General features: G+C 48.5%; 1 protein-coding gene across 3 annotated transcripts in view; it reads left to right on the top strand.

Moving 5' to 3' along the window:
- RNF165 (ring finger protein 165) overlaps positions 1-17578 on the top strand; it is a 126678-nt gene that overhangs the window by 80177 nt on the left and 28923 nt on the right. The gene's annotated exons all lie outside the window — the stretch shown is intronic.

Below are 17578 nucleotides of genomic sequence, written 5' to 3'. Positions count from 1 at the left end.
ATACACTGTAATCTAAACCACATAATTTAATTTAAAGTCATGCAGCATGCTCAGGTTCCTCTCTTAGAAATGTTTGTTATAACATCCTTAATACCAGCCTCATTTGTGTAGGGTGCTCTACAATTTTCAAAGCACCGCCCCCCAGCAGCTCTCATCTAAATCCATGGCCTTCTGGAGGTAGACACGGCAATATCGTTATGCTCATTTTGCAGGTCAGGAAGCTGAGGCTCAGAGAGGCTAGGCTGCTTGCCTGAGGCCACATAGTAAGTGACTGATTAAGATGGGACCTGAACACAACCTGCCTGACTCTCTGGGAAGACGTGTCCACTGTTTCCTTAGGGGAAACTGCTTTAATCCCCCTATGCTGTGTTGGTAAACAGCAGATGTTTATAGATAATAATTAGCCTTGCAAACCAGGGCTCTGTGTGGGTGCTGCTTACAGGCAGGCCTGACTAACCCCGGCAGGCCTGACTAACCCCAGCAGGCCATGGGGCAGGTGGTGGAGACTCAGACCACAGCTGACTTCTCTATGTGCACACACACATGTACACACACACGTACACACACACACCACAGGTGCTACAACATGCATGTACATTCACATATCCATGAATAGACACAAACCCGCACATGAACACATACACGTTCACACAAATTCCATAGACACATGCTCACACATGCCCATATCCATACCTACACCATGCACACACACACGCTTATACATTCATGCTCATGCCATATACTACACAATACTACATACACACACACACAGGTGCACACTCACAGACACATGCACACATACACTGCCTTGAGACTCCAAAAGGGCAAACACAGCACGTGGAATCCTGGTCCTCAGGGCCTCCTTTGCCCCAGTGTGGAGGGCAGGTTGCAGAGGCCTCTGGGAAAGGCCATATGAGTGGCTGTGTTAGGTTCACTGGGAGCCATTTCGCCCCCAGGAAACATTTTCATTTTGTGCCATCACAGCCTTGCGAATGGGGAGCTTGCACTTCCACCCGGGGCTGCAGGAGGATGTGTGAGGGAGCAGGGGCTGAGCTGAGCTGCAGTCCTGCTGGGCCTTTATTCTCAGCTCATGGACACCCCACCAGCTTCAGATAACATCTGGAGCCAAAACCCAGGAAACGGGCAGGGGAAGGAGCAGAAGCCAAGTCAGCCTGTGTGTTGCCGCAGTTTCAGGGCCTGGTGGAGTCCCTGTGTCAATCCAGAATGTCCCCTCCCCAGGCCTAAACGACCTCTGCCAGAGTTTGACTGACTCTCATTGAAATGTGAATACCCACGTGAGCCCCAAGGCAGTGACCTTACCAGTAAGTTGCTGAAGGAGCCCCCTCCCTGGTGCACTTGGCCCTTTATTGAGAACGTGTTTTGATGGTGCTGAGAGTGATAGAAAGACAGGCTTGGAATCAAACAGGCTCCAGATTCCCAAGCTAGGCCAAGTGATGCTGAGCAAGTCTTTCTAACCCTTGAGTCTCAGTTTCTTCATCTCTAAAATGGGAATAATGTCCATAATGCATTGCACTGGATGGTTGTGGGGCTGTGTTTGGGAAAAGCTTTGTGACAGGTGAAGTGATAACGCTCATATGACTGCGATCATCACAGAGGGACTGAAGCAGAGTTCATGAGGGACCTGGAGCGCCAGGTGGAAGGAGGGGTAAGCAGGGAGGCAGGAAATAGTGGCTGAAACCTTGAAAATGGAAACCAATTTGGACACTCTGTGCTGCACCAGCTGGCCACTCAGGGCTGGGGTTTGTCCTCAGCCTTCCTGACTTTGCTGCTGGCATTTTCATGGCTAATTAACATGTCATGGGAGTGGGGAGGAAGAAAAACTCAAAACAATTGATTTGTCTATTTGCCAGCACATCTGGGAAAAGGCTGAGTGTGGAAGGTCACAATCAAGGCTAAAAATCAGTGGTTTACATTCTCAAGAAAACACAGGGATCCGCAGGAAAGCTCTAGGAAATCAAAGTTCAACTATAAACTCTTGAGAGAGCAGTGGGCATGGAGGGAGGAGGCATTTAAAGCTCTTCTGGCTTTGCGAGGAGAAGGGTGACACAGAAACCTGGCTCATGATAAGGAAGCCAAAGGAAGTCAATGAAGAAGTCATCATCCATCCTTCCCTCCCTCCATCCGTAAGCATCCACCAAGCACCCAGACTGCATCCAGCCCCGTCCTAAGGGTGCTCTGGGTGTCGCAGGGAGACAACACAGGGACTTTGCTCTCTACGCATTCAGATCCACATTCAAAACAATGAAAGCGCAACTCAAAATTGAGTCCCTACCTCATAAATGGCAATGCCATCTGTATCAGTTAGCTCCTCTGTGCAACAATCACTCCAAAATTTGGCCTTAAAACAACAACCATTTATGTAGCTCACAATTCAGTGGGTTGGTAATTTGGGTTGGACTCAACTGGGAAGTCCTTTTGGTCTTCTTGGGTTCACTCACATGGCTGCGGTCAGCTGGGACGGATGAGTCTAGTTCAGTTTATTTGTGCATCACATGGTCTTTCATTCTCCAGCAGGTTAGCCTGGGCTTGTTCTTATGGTAGAGGCCAGAGACCAAGAGAAAGTGGAAATTGCAAGGTCTCTTGAGGCCTGGGCTCAGAATTGGCATGATATCACTTCTGCTACATTCTATTGGCCTAAGTCAGTCACATGGCCATGCCCAGATGCTAGGGGTGGGAAAGTAGATCCTGCCTTTAATGGGAGGAACTTGTATGGGAGGGTGAGCGTACAGGGAGGGGAGAAATTGAGGCCATTTTTGCTAACTATCAGCCACACCAGTCTTCTAGTTGCTTAGCAAGCAAGATACAGAGTTCATCTTGTCCTCTGTCTCTCAGGTTTTACATCCAATCCATGAACAAATCTTGTCACCTGTACCCTTAAAATGAAATATATTTTGGATCCGACCATTCCTTTCACCTTCTCCCCATTGCCACCCTGGTCCAAGAAACCATCATCTCTTCCCTGGTTCCTGCTTCTTGCCTTTGCCTTCTGCAGCCTATTCTATTCAGCAGCCAGAGAGTCAAGACCTGTCACTTCTCTGCTCAGATACACTCCTCAGAGTCAAAAGCAACATCCTATAATGACCAGTGAGGTACTGCACCATCTGTCTCCCTAGCCCCCAAGATCAGTATCACCTAAACTCCTACCACTCAAGCCTCTTGATGTTGCTAAAAATGCAGGCTTGGCCTCACCACAAGGCCTTTGTGTGTGCAGTTCTGTCTGCCCAGAAAGCACTTTGCCTGGATATCTACCTGCTCAGTCCTTCACCTTCTTCAGCTCTTTACGCTACAGTTATCTTCTCAGTGAAGGTTCTCTTGGCAGTCGTATTTAAAATGGAAACCCCCTCAACCTTTTCTTCTTCCCTGCTTCATGTTTTTCCATAGCTCTATCATCATCAATACATGTCATATTTTCTTATATGTCTACTTATTGGATAGGCCAGTGCTGTCCAATAGAAGTATAATGTGAGGCCGGGCGCAGTGGCTCACACCTGTAATCCCAGCACTTTGGGAGGCCGAGGTGGGTGGATCACATGATGCCAGGAGTTCGAGACCAGCCTGGCCAACATGGTGAAACCCCGTCTCTACTAAAAATACAAAAATTAGCCGGGCATGGTGGCGGGTGCCTATAATCCCAGCTACTCAGGAGGCTGAGGCGGGAGAATTGCTTGAACCTGGGAGGCGGAGGTTGCAGTGAGCCAAGATCACGCCATTGCACTCCAGCCTGGGCGACAGAGCAAGACTCCATCTCATAAAATAAATAAATAAAAAAAATTTAAAAGTAAAATGTAAGACACATATATAATTTAATTTTTTCTAGCAGCCACATTATAAAAGTGAAAACAGGCTAAGCATGGTGGCTTATGCCTATAATCTTAGCACCTGAAGGCAGGAGGATCACCTGAGGCCAGGAGTTTGCGACCAGCCTGGGCAACATAGTGAGACCCCATCTCTACAAAAAATAAAAAAATTAGCTTGGCTTGGTGGCACATGCCTGTACTGCCAGCTACTTAGGAGACTGAGGTGGGAGGATCGCTTAAGCCCAGGAGATAGAAACGGCAGTGAGCCATGATCATGCCACTGCACTCCAGCCTGGGGGACAGGGAAGGACACTGTCTCAAAAAAAAAAAAAAAAAAAAATTTAAAAATGAGAAATTAATTATAATAATATGCATTGTTTAATTAACTACATCCAAAATATTATCAGTATTTAATTAATTTTAAAAGTTACTAATTTTTAAAATTATCTTGTTTGTACTAAGTCTCTGAAGTCTTGTGTCAATTTTACATACGACAGCACATGTGAATTTGAACTAGCCACATTTCACATTTGGGAACCACACTGGACAGGACAGAACTAGATTGCAGTTCCACAAGGGCAAGGATTTTTAACTGCTTTATCACGACTACGTCCCTAGTACCTAGAACAATGTCTCACATGTAGAAGGCATGCAATAAATATTTGGTGATTGAATAAGTCAAGTTCTGAATCAAATACAATTCTGTGGAAAGATAGTTACAGACCCAGAAAAGAGCTATCAACTGGCTATGTCCGTGCTCTGGGCTGTGAGGGCAGGACTGTGAAGGGGAGAAGGTAGTTTTTCTCTCCCAGTCTTGCCAACTCATTCAGCACCTCCATGGTTTTCCATTTTCTCTGGACAGAAAATCTTGCAAGTTCATCCACACTAGGAAACATTAGTGAGTTAACGTGTTGCCCTCTTTTGGGCATTTGCACTTTGAAAGTAGAAGTGAGAGAGAGAGAGCAATGCTTAATCCAAAGCAATGATTCCCTCCTGGAGAATTTTTGGCTCTAGTGGGAATGCTATTACTGGACCATGAATCTTTCTGATGTCCCCGAGTTCACCCCAGAAGTAGGCTGTCAGCCAGGGTGCTTCTGTTGACAGGCTGCCCTTGGGTGGCCTGTTGCTGGGTGCCCTGGCTACTCTCCCCTGCCTGGTATTTTACTACAGACGGTGCTGGAGCTTGATGGGGAGAGGGGGACTTGGGAGGCGCAGGTGCTCTCAGAGTCCGGGAATGTCTCCAATTCAAGGAAATCACTGAGCCATCTTCTGCAGCCAGCCCTAGGCCAGGCCTCGGGAAGGGTGAAAAGCCTCTATACTTTATAAGACGCTTTCACTGGGGGAGGGAGTTGGGGGGCTTCATAGCATTCCCCCTGCTAGGTGGGCAAGCAAGACACAATATGCTCATTTTGCAGATTGGAAAGCTGAACTCCAGAGACAGGAAGTGGGTACCCGAGTCACTCCGCTGAGAGCCTGCCGGGACTCTCCTCTAGGGGAGTGGGCACAGTCTCATCCTGAGGGGTCCTTTGGGCCTAGCTGGAGCGACCGGGTCGAATGGCTGCTGGCCTGAAATAACTGCATGATATTAAGCAATGAGCGGAGTGGGCAGCGCACAGCTGGGCCAGGCCTGCCTGGGGAAGGCCGACAGGGGTGGGGGACAGGGCAGTCACAAGGCAGGGGCAGCCAAGGGGCTGATGGAGCCCCTCCAGGTAACTGGAGACGGACAGGCCTCTGTTGCTTGTTAGGCATATGGGATCTGCTAGCTCCAAGAAACCTACAGCTCTGCCTTTCCCAGGCATCTCCTCCCTCCCCTCTTCCTCTTTGCAACCTTTTGTTGTCTGTCTTCCTCTGCTCTCCTCTGACCTCTCTTTCCTGTCTTCCTTTCTCATGTATCTCCACGGACGTCCACCTTCTCTCTCGCATGCACACCTCCTCTCCCCAACACCGCAGAGTGCTAGACAGGGCTGCCCCATGAGTGGTATGGTCGGGAATCTAATTTTACTGACCCCGGCTCCCTCCAAAAGCAAGCAGATATCCACTTACTGACGTGATCTGATTTCAGGGGCGCGTGGAGGTCAGGAACTCCCATGGTGCTTCCACTTACTGGCTGCTGTCTGAAATCCCACCATTAGAACTTCATAGCACCATCTCCTTAAAATGTAACCGCTCCTGAGAAAAGCCACGGTCTAAGCTCTTCTCCTAAACTCTTCCCCATCATCATACATCAGAATGAATGGCTCTGGGAGCCAGGCTTGGGGCGGAACAGGGGAGGCCACAGGAGAAAGGGGCATCAGACGAAACAATTTTCCCAGGAGAAATGGGAGGCAGAGGAATAAAACTACTTTCTGTCCTGTCCACCATATTCACAGGGCCAGGCTTGTGTAAGCATAGTGTGTGTCCTGCACACCTCAATAGGAAGGGGCCCCATCGAAGTGGCTTTCTGACCTGGGTCCCCTCCTTTGGGCACCAGACAATGCTAATGTGGTCCAGGTAGCCACCCTAGCATGTCTTGGAAGTTATTGGGGTTTGGGCCAGATGTGGTGGCTCACACCTGTAATCCCAGCACTTCAGGAGGCCAAGGAGGGCAGATCACCTGAGGTCAGGAGTTCGAGACCAGCCTGGTCAACACATGGTAAAACCCTGTCTCTACTGAAAATACAAAAATTAGTCAGGTGTGGTGGTGTGTGCCTGCAATCCCAGTTACTCGGGAGGCTGAGGCAGGAGAATTGCTTGAACCCAGGAGGTGGAGGCTGCAGTGAGCCAAGATCGCATCATTGCACTCTAGCCTGGGCAACAAGAGCAGGACTCCATCTTTAAAAAAAAAAAGAAGGAAAGTTATTGGGGTTTGGAGATTTGCTTTTTTGTTTTTAATTTACTTGGGTCTTTGCTAACAATATAATAGTAGGAGAATATCTGAACTCATGACCTAAGAGGAACTCTACATGGTTTGCAAAAGTCACCCAATGCCATCCATAGTGCAGACCCCTCCTTCCCTGGCCAGGAATGGCAGGATGAGGACAGCTGTTTTGAGTCTGAAATCGCTTCTTCTTCTGTTAGTTGATTGTGATACACACTGACCACCTCTGTGCTGGGTCTCCCCAGTTCATACTGGACCCACAACTGGGCCCCTATACTCATTGCAAGGAATTTCCAGTTTTTCTGTCTGCAATTCTTCAAAGCTAGTCTTTCTACCTTGCACTTTATCTGCTTTAGTTTTCTCTCTCTGACACCATGAAATTCCATGCAGTTCTAAAATGCTGCAAGGCAGCTGCTTGCACATGACCAAGGTTTTTGGCAAGATGATGCTTCCTCCATGCTCACCTGTTCAGGATCATTCATTCAGCGAGTTCTCACTGCGTATTAGGATCTGTGCCAGGCAGTAGGGGTAGAGGTGAATGAGACAGACCTAGGCTCTGCCTTCATGGAGTGTACAGTCTTCTGACCACAGATGCCTTCCACAAAATGCCTTGTTAGGATTGTGGCGGGAATGTGTCCATATACTTTGTTGGTTTAGAAGGTGATAAGTATCTTCTTGGATGGATCATGCCCGGAATATTGTCCCATTATGCACAGAGGTTTTCTTCTGTAATTGTATCCTGTCTCTAACCAACCCTTCTAGGCTTCTTTCCCTTACTCCTGGTCCATGATGGCAACTGGAGCTAAAAACTGGTCCTTTGCTGCTTGTTGGAAGCTTGCTGCTTAATTTTCTCAGACCCATGGGCAAGTAGGGTTCCTTAGGATGCAAAGTCCCCTCCCATCAGTGTTTTGAGAGCAGGAATTCAGTTCCTTGGAAGAAGCTGAGCTTTTCATTAGAGATCAAAGCCTGGCCCTGGGGAAGCATCACAAAGCAGCTCTTGGCTGTAAAGAATCCCTTTGGGCATATCACTTTCTTTCTAGGCCCTTGGCATCCTCCATTGGACCGGGAACCAATAAACAGAGAGGGAGGAAAGTAGACTCATGGCAGCCCTGGGGGCTAAGCCAAGCAATAGGCCTCTTGGGGTTGATCAGACTGGAGCAAAAGTGGTTAAACTGATATACCTGGAGTAGATAAGGAACCCAGGAAGAAAGGCCTTTGAAGCTGGGTTCTGGGCAGATGGCCCACTTTCGTTTTTTTCATCTCTGATTTATCTGGTATGTAGTCAAGTAGTTAGCTCATGAAGTGTACCCCAGACTCCCAGTATCTCCAGACTCTCAGTTCTGCCATTCAAGATTCCCCACAATTTCCCCCCACCCTCATTTTTCCTGTATCACTTTCCCAAGCACCCTGCATCTGAGTGAGTCACAAAGGGTGCATTACCTAGTTGCACGAAATCCGAATTTCTCCCAGGCTGGAAAAGTTAATGTGGGCTATTGAGAGCCTCAGAAGATAGAGGAAACAAGATTCTGAGCTGTATCCATGCAGAGGGGAGAGGAGACTCCCTGCGGGTCATGTTGAGTTGAACGTGAAGTCTGTCTTTGGACGTGGGCCTCTTCTGGACTTACGTCTCCTTCCACGTGGGCGCAGGGCCCCCAGCTTGCTCCCTGAGGATCCAAGACTTGCTCTCTCCTTCCTGCCATGCTTCTTTCCCCCGCACCGAGGTCTGGCTCTCTGTGCCTTCACAGATGGTGACTGTCCAGTTTGACAATTTTAACTATGATCATACCAAAAGGAGGGTAGATGTTGCAGGGAATTTGCATCATCACCTGGTGGGCCAAAAAGAACCCTGGAAGTACTCCAGGTCACACCCCAGCCCTTTGCTCGTGTTCATGCTCCTCTTCTGAGCAGTTAGTTGGCCTCTGCATGGACATTTGCAGTGATGAGGAACTTTGGGAGACAAAATAAATTCTAAGAAATGTCTTCCTTATGTTGACTCAAATCTGCCTACCAGAAAGACCTTCACCCTTTGACTACAGCTATTACCTGACCCAGAGTTTCCTCTTCCCTGCTCATGCCCAGATTCTCCAATTGTTCCTAGTGTCAGATGACTCAAGTCCCTTCACAACCCTGCTGTCCATCATCAGAGTCCAGTTTATCAATGTCCATTTTAATATGAGTTTCCCAAAATCAGTTCCAGTACCCAGGAGTTTCCTTCAACCTTTCCATCAGTTAAACCCTGTGAAACGCAAGGCCTAACGCCTTTCCTTTGGGGGATGTCCAAAGGCCCTGGGATTTGTCTTGCTACAGAAGCACCCAAGGGCCTGGAAACATTTGGCCTGCTCTATAGAGCCAGGGCTTGTCCTTGGCATTTACTGAGTCCAGGGAGGAGGCTTGGGGCTACTGGCCAAGCAGACTGCAATGTACCTGAGCAGTCGTGCTCACTTCAGCCATTCCTCAGCATCTCCCGCCGAAGAGATTCAAGCCTATTCCCCATGGAGGCCAGGAGCTGGTGCTCTGTATTTTGGTTACAGTTGTAGGCAGGAACAGGCTTATTCCTAAGGGAACTCAGGAGAGAGAGAGGATGGGGAAGAGAGATGGGACCACCAGGACCATGGCATGCTATTTCCATTCGGCGAGCTCCCAAGCAGGTGGGTTCCTCTCTGGGAGTACCATGTGGAGACATGTATGGGTGTATGAGGACCCACGTGCTGGAGGGCGGTGACTCTGATGTGGCAGAGCAGGGGGATCGCACTGCAGAACTGGGACTCAGAAGGCCTGGATGCCAGCCCCAACTTGGCCATGACTACCCTAGAGCCCTCAGACATGCCACCCCAGATTTCCTGGCCTCCAGATCTTCATCTGTAGAATGGGGGCTGCGTGATCTCTGAACTTCATTTAGTTAGGATATTGCAGGACTCCATGAAGAACTACACTTCTTTACTAGCTGATAACTTCATCCTTACCTGTTCTAAGATAAAGAACTCTTTCTTCCTCCTTTCCCTCCTTCTTCCTTCTTCACTCTCCTCTCTCTACCTCCTTCTATCTTTCTTTTCCTCTTTCCTCCAGTATTTCATTCTCCTCCCCTCTCAGAATATTTCTAATAATATTCCCTTCTAAGAACAAAGGGCATTTACTACATGGTACCTGCCCTGAAAACACTCACTTCACAACTCATTATTGAAGATAAAATTCATACACAGACAAAATGCCAAGTATACTGGCCTAAATGCCACAAGTCAGATGGAGAGGAGAATTTCAGCCACCTGGGAAGGTCTTGGAATGCTCCCAGGGGAGTTAACATCTGCCCAGGATAGTCAAGGTTGGACAGGATGCAATGATCTGGCAAAGCAGTGTGGTAGTGCCAGCAGATAGAGAATGGCTGTCGAGGAACCAGAGGCAGCAAGGCACCTGGGGGTCTGGGAGAGATAGAGCAAGGCTGGGAGAGGGGGTTTGGGCATGGAATGGAATGCTCAGAATTGTGCTTTAGGAAAGTCAACGTGGCAGCCATTTATTTGGAAGAGGGATTTCGAAGGTCAGTGCTGGTCCTTGTCTCTCCCTGCTTCCAGCCCACTTCAAATGCTGGGCATCACATCACAGCTCTGACGTGCCCATCTCAGGTCTGCTCTGTCCAGCTCTAGGACCCTGGCAGTGGTCACAACACTGAACACAAACATCTTCCCTGTGCTTTCTACTTTCTACTTTCTACTTAGCCTCCCCGTGAATAAGATGAGAGGCCTGGTCAGAAGCTATCTGAGGCCCCTGCCAGCAAAGAGATTTCAGCAGGTGTGCGGGATCAGCAGAATCACTGCAGGCTACAAGTCCAGGAAACTAGGGCCTGGAGAAGTCCATGGGCCCGTCGAGGTCTGACTGTGAGGGGAAGTGCCCTGGCCTTTGGGATGGAGACCTTACACTGGGTGACCCTGCCTGGCTTTGAAGACTTCTTGGTAGTGATGCCTTCCCCACTGGCCTTTGCGGGCAGAGACCTGCTTTTCAAAAGGCCGGCTTTATTTGGTGCTTGTGTGGGCTTTTCAAAAAGGAGCCAGCGCTGAACCCCGGCTGAAGAGGCTGAGCCTTTCCAGCTCTGCGGCCGGCTGACCTGTCTTCTTTCTCCCTGCCCCTCCCTGGTGCCTTTGGAGAGAGAGTCTCTGGACTTCCCCTCCTTTTTGACCATCAGGGCCCTGCCTCCAGTGTCCCCTCCCTGTTCTGCCCCAACACTGGGGAAGAGTGAGGCTGACTCAGTAGCTGAGCACAGCGGGAAACCTGACACCTGAGAGCTGGCCTGGGGAGGCGGGAATTCGGGTCTCGGGGAGCCCCAGAGAAGCCCGGGAGGGTTTGGATCCCATCCTACTCTCCCAGGATACCACAACCCCGGAGCAGGGACAGCTGGCTCTGGTCAGCTGGAGGGCCTGCAACAGGGACCCTGAACAGAACTGTGCTTTAGGTGCCCACCAGCAGAAGGCCATTGTCACTGGGGTGGCCCCGGGTGGGTGGCAGGCCAGGCTGAGATGTCAGGTGCCCTGTGGGGCCCTTCAGGCTGCCTGTTCTTCCCCTCCTTCAGCCCCCTTTTCCTTGGAGGACTGGAATGCAATGCCTCTCAGCCCTGGAGTCTTGAGGATGAAACTCCACTTTTCTCCAGAGCAAGTCCTGGGGCTGGAGCATCAGGACCTCCAGCTCAGGATCGGCCTTCCCTGAAGAAGCCTTTGCTGCCTTCCATGGTCCCCGGCATGAGACTTCTTGGCCTGGGGCTTTGCTCCTGCCCAGGCCCAGCCCTCACTCCACTCCCCTCATCTGCTGGCCAGAGGAGCCCCCGACTGCACCCAGTGTGTCCTCTTGGTGTCCTGGCCCTATTTCTGCACTGTCTTCCTCCCTGGGAGGCCCCCTGTCTTAGTCGGTTTTGGATGCTCTAACAGAAGGCCATAGGCTGGGAGCTTATGAACAACAGAAATGCACCACTCTCAGTTCTGGAGGCTGGGCAGTCCAAGATCAAGGTGCTGGCAGATTTGGCATCTGGTGAGGGCCCACCTCCTCATAGATGGCTTCTTTCCTCCGTGTTCTCACTGGTGGAAGCAGCAAGCTAGCTCTTTGGGGCCTCTTTTATAAGGGCCCTAATCCTATTCATTGGGTTTTATCCCCACGACCTAATCACTTCCCAAAGGCCCTGCCTCCTAAATCCATCACCTTGGCAGTTAGGATTTGAACTTATGACTTTGGGGTGACACCAACATTCAGACTACAGCACTCTCTCACTGCTACCTTATTTCATCAAGCTTCCTAACTCCTTGTGCTCAGTCCCCTTCCCCTTATGCCACATTTGGCTTTCAGGAAACATCTTGATTCAAATTTCTACTTTGTCACTTATCAGATGAGTGTCCCAGGCAAGACAGTGAGCCTTTTAGAGACTGGGGGACATTGTCACTGTCATTGCCACCCACCTTCCCCACTGCTCTCTGCTTCTCCGTTTCCTTTCCCTCCTCCATGGGTTCTTCTGTCCTCTTATCCACCCACTCTCCAGCAGCCAGCAGTCCACAGGCATTTGTGGGTCACTTAGAGTGTGTACCGTGTGTGCCAGGTGGGTGTCAGGTGAGCCCAGCACCTGTGGGTTCCCCCTGTCCCAGCTGTGCAAGGCTATCCTCAGCCCTGCACCCCACCCCCTGCTTTATGGTACAGCTCCCGGCCAATTCTCAGGTTTGCTCACTGTTCATATCAACTCCAGAATTCTAAGATGCACATTTTTCTTCTGAAACGAATGTGTGTCTTATCATTGATGTGCTTATTTAATGTGGTGTTTGTTTGTTTCTGGGAGACCCTTCTTTCTCCCTACTCCCTAAAAATATTAATTAACTCATAAAGGATCTTTCGACTGATGGCATTTTAGCCTGGGGAAGTACGAAAAATGCATAATGTAATCAGGGACATCTGGAGATTATTTTTTAACTTGAAGGAGTAACTCTAATGGGAAAAATTGCAGGTTGTCTACTAATGGGGTATTTGGGATGTCTGTTTTTCAGACATCACTGATCATTGACTTGTCATGGGCCTAGATATTCCATCCTGAGAGCTTCACTCCTTTGGTCTTAGGGACCAAACAGAGCAGCTGCTGCCTGGCACTGTTACGGATCCCACATGATTTAGGGCTGAGGAGAGGCCCTGGGGGGCAAGGTGATGTTTCCACTTCCAGTTCCCTTCTCAGCAGGGTGTTGAGACCAAGAACCACTCTGGGGAAGAAGCACAGCCTCCCAGAAGGGAAGTCAAAGGACCTTGCAGGTAGAAATGGCCTGGAATGTTACAGACAGCCAGGTACCTGTGCCCACCTTCCTCTGGCTGCCACCTGGAAAGAAGGCATCTGCTCTCACTTCCCAGTGTGTCCTCTGGAGGGCACAGGTTGTAGGATGGTAGAAACCTCCCCAGGCTGGGGCAGTTGGTGCTCCTCCTCGTGAGCCTCCGGAGAATCCTGAAGGCTCCTTGGACAGAGTGGGTATCCTCATGGCAGGAGGGGCTGCTGCGAGGGAGGCAGCTGCACGTTCATGGCAGTGGGGGAGGCTCCACCAGGGCCCACCCGGGAGGGTGCTGGCCAGCCCCGCCTGACCTGGCCCTGCCATGCCACAGCATCAAAACCCGGAGCCTACCTGGCCCCACTTGTCATTCTCTTTCCCATTCCATTTCAAACCAGTCTGCCTTCAACCAGCCTCAAACCCACAGTCCCTTCGAGCCACGGCGCTTCCCTCACTCCCCACAACAATCCATCAGACAAACAGGTATTTACTGGGTGCCAGCACCAAGCCAGGTGCGTGGGGGTCCAGAAATAGCAAAGACATGAAGCCCAGCCTGGTGGGGGCGGCCAGTGTGAAGAGACAGCTCAAGGTAGCCACTGCCATGTGCCAAAGGAGTGGGAGAGAAGGGAGTTCTCAGAGCTCAGAGGAGGAAGGCATCCCTGGGGCTGGTGGGCAGGGTGGCATTTCTGGAGGAACTGAGAGGAGACATGGACCTTTTGAGATGGGGAAAGCAGCCAGGGAGATGGGAGCACAAGCTCTCCAGCAGGAATGTGCGAGAAGTGGTCCTCGTAATGAGTCTCCAGAGAAAACTGAAGGCTCCTTGGTAGACTAGTGTGGACGGCTTGGGGAGGGCTTGGAGGGGTCTGTGGGAAACATGGAGAATGGAGCTTTAATACCAGGCCAAGGGGAAGCCAGGCACAGTGGCTCACGCCTGTAATCCCAGCACTTTGGGAGGCTGAGGTGGGTGGATCACGAGGTCAGGAGATTGAGACCATCCTGGCCAACATGGTGACACCCCGTCTCTACTAAAAATACAAAAATTAGCTGGGTGTGGTGGCGTTTGCCTGTAATCCCAGCTGCTCAGGAGGCTGAGGCAGGAGAATGGCTTGAACCCGGGAGGCGGAGATTGCAGTGAGCTGAGATCGTGCCACTGCACTTCAGCCTGGTGACAGAGCGAGACTCCATCTCAAACAAAAACAAAAACAAACAAAACCAGGCCAAGGGGTTTGGATTTCACCAGCAAGCAGTGGTCGCTGCTCCACTCTGTCAGTTAGGAAACTCGGCTGAAGTGCTTTGCTCTGTGTATGGAGTTGACTTTTTTCCTACAGAGTTGCACTGTCCAAAATGAAAGTCACTCACCTCCAGTTGCTACTGGGCACTTGGAATGAGGCTAGGGCGAACTGACGTGTTGTAACTACAAAATAGCCACCAGATTTTGAAGACATAGTATGAAAAGAATGTAAAAAAGCTAAATAATGTTTTACATAGAATACATATTGAAATAACATTTCGGATATGATGAATTACAGAAACATATATTATTCAAATTAATTTCAACTGTTTCTTTTTACTTTTTAAAAGATGACTACTAGGAAATGTAAAATTCCCTATGTGGCCCACATTATAATTCTGTTGGACAGTGCTGGATGAGAGTCTTGACAATACCCATTTTCACCCCATTCTTTTCCTTTATAGTCATGCTTATCTTCTACTTCTCTTCTTTATCCCTCTGCAGTCCTCCCTTTTCTTCCCTCTGTCACACTGGCAGTCTCCTTCCCTTTGTCCTGTGTGATGGTAGACCATGGAATGAGGGGAAGGGGGTCTGGTGCCGCTTGCTCTTGCTGCAGCTCCCGAACTCAGCAAAGCCAGAATCTATAAGGCAGAAAGGCCCTACTTATGGAAATGCTTGTGGGAATTAGAGTTCTAGATAATTCTTTTCTGGCTCACTTGCAGTCAAGCAGAAATTCTTTGGATTTTCATTTCTTTTTGCAAAGATTTATTTTAAAAAATTGATCAGTGACATGCACATAATCTATAAGGCTGAATAGACTAGTATAAGACACATTGAGTGAAGCAGCTTCAGTCTGCCCTTTGCCCTCCACACCAGAGGCAAAATCCCTCAACTGCAGCTCACTTTTAACTCTTCTTCAGGCATTTCTTTCCTAAAAGACATAAATTACCAATCAAATTTAAAACCAAAGATTAGATTTCTATTTGTCGATTTTTAAATTTCTGATATTGCCTATGTTATTCATATTGTGGAAGAAATGTCTTTTTCTGTTCTAATATAGCTTATTATTTGTTTTATTGTTAATATAGAAATGTTGTTTACCATTGAGCCAAGTATAACATCATACAGGTAGTTACACTTTCTTACACAATTTTTTTCTTTTCCTGGTCATAATAATTGCCTCATTTTCTTTTGATTGTTTTGTTTTCTATAGTACTTTTACAAATTCTTACCAAATTCTCTATCACATTATAAAATTCCTTCAAATACTATTTTTTAAAATACTCTTTTTTTTCCTTTTTTTTTTTTTTTTATTGGGGGTCTTGCTATTTGTCCAGGCTGGTCTTGAACCCCTGTCCTCAAGTGGTCCTCCTAAGTAATCCCAAAGTGTTGGGATTATGGGTGTGAGCCACTGTGCAGTAATACTATTTTCCTGTGGCCATATTTGTCAGCAGTCCCATTGTTTCCAGTCCCCTCTCCTCTCCTCCCGATCCCTCTCAGAGTCCCCCCTGCTCCCGTGTGGAATGGCTGCAGAGGTCCCTGCGCAGCTGTGTGCTTGGGAAGCCTTCCACCTCTGTCGAGTGCAGCCCTGTTTTGTTGTTCCTCTTTCTTGGTTTGTGTTAGTACCTTTTTGAGAAGGAGTGTTGAGAAGGTTAATTTTTTTTGAGCTTATATATGTTTGAAAATGGCTTTATTCTATTCTCATACTTGATTAATGGTTTGGCTGGGCAGATAATTCTAGACTGAAAATCACCCTTCCCCCTCAATACCTTGAAGACAGCTGCTCTATTGTTTTCAAGCTTCTGGATTCATTCTTGAAAAATCTCAAGCTATTCTGATTTCTGACCTTCATGGGACCTGTTTGATTTTTCTCCGGAAGGCTTCAGAACCGCCTCTTTGCTCCCGTTGTTTGGATACTTCATGGGGAGATGTCTTTCGGGCGGGTTCTTTCTCCCATCTATTTTGCTGGGCACTCAGAGGACCTTTTCTATCTAGAAATGCAGACTTTCAGTTCTAGGAAATAGGCTTTGTAATTTTTTTCCTAATTTTCTCCCTATCATTTCCTCCATTCTTTCTCTCTTTCTAGTGAAATGTGGAATTTCTGACTGGTTCCTTCAACGTTTGCATCTTTTTTCCTCCCATTCCCCACTTCTCTGTCTTCTCATTTTGGTTTCTTGGAGTCCTCAGCTTTGTCTTCCACTTGCCCTGTTGAATTTCATTTCATCTCATACATTTCTAATTTCCAAGAGATCTTTTTCTTGTTTTCTCATTGATCTTTCCTCAAGAGCTTCTTGTTGTTGCATGGAGCCAACATCTTATGTTCCTGAGTGTATGGATTATATTGTTTTGAAGTTAATTTTTTTTTCTAGCCCTTGCATTAACTCCTTTCCTCTAGTTCATTTTTTAAAAATTACACTTTAAGTTCTGGAATACATGTGCAGAACGTGCAGGTTTTTTACATAGGTATACACGTGCCATGGTGGTTTGCTGCACCCATCAATCCATCATCTACGTTAGGTATTTCTCCTAATGCTCTCCCTCCTCTTGTCCCCTACCCCTCCCCAGGCCCCGGTGTGTGATGTTCCCCTCCCTGTGTCCATGTGTTCTCATTGTTCAACTCCCACTTATGAGTCAGAATATGTGGTGTTTGGTTTTCTGTTCCTGTGTTGGTTTGCTGAGAATGATGGTTTCCAGTTTCATCCATGTCCCTGCAAAGGACATGATACTCTGAGTTCATTTTTAAAAATTTGGTAGGTTCTCTTTCTCTTTTCACTTTGTAATCAAAAGATCGATCACTCTTAGGCTATCTGTTCATGCCGAACAGTAGGTCACTAAAGCTGTCTAGAATGCCTGTGTGCCTTGAGGGTGAGAATGGACTTTTCAATGAATGGTCTTCATTATAGAGTGGCCAGTTGGGGACCCAGTGATTTAACTGGGGTGCTCTCAACCAGAAGTATCTGTGGAGCTCTTCCTGGGACCAATGATTTTCTTTAGAAAGGCATCCCCCAGTTTCACCCTGGGGCTGTGGAGAGTGCAGGGGAGGGGCACACGCTTGGGTAACAGTGTTTTTTTGCACCAAATAGTAGAAGAGGACAGGGATTCCAAAGTTTCGTATACAGACTTTCACTTAATTCTGCTGTGTTTGTTAGCATGGTCCTGCACCCCTCCCCTCTTCTGCCTCGGGTCAGTCCCCACTCCTACTGGAGCCTCTCTGGGAAGGAAATTCACTGCCCTGCATGAGAAAGGAGAGGAGCCCTGGGCAGGACTGCTCATTACACAGATTGCAATCAGTCTCCCTGTTCTCAGTTCTGCCCTTTCTCCTGCCTTCCAAAGTAGCCACTGCCTCCAATTCCTGACCCTTCCAGCATTGTGCGGCAAGACTTGTCCATTTCTTCTTGAC

Source organism: Piliocolobus tephrosceles, chromosome 18 (genome assembly GCF_002776525.5).
Source record: "Piliocolobus tephrosceles isolate RC106 chromosome 18, ASM277652v3, whole genome shotgun sequence".
Classification (NCBI taxonomy): Eukaryota; Metazoa; Chordata; class Mammalia; order Primates; family Cercopithecidae; genus Piliocolobus; species Piliocolobus tephrosceles.
Note: the sequence above shows the minus strand (reverse complement) of the source record. Positions and strands in the feature narration are given on the sequence as shown.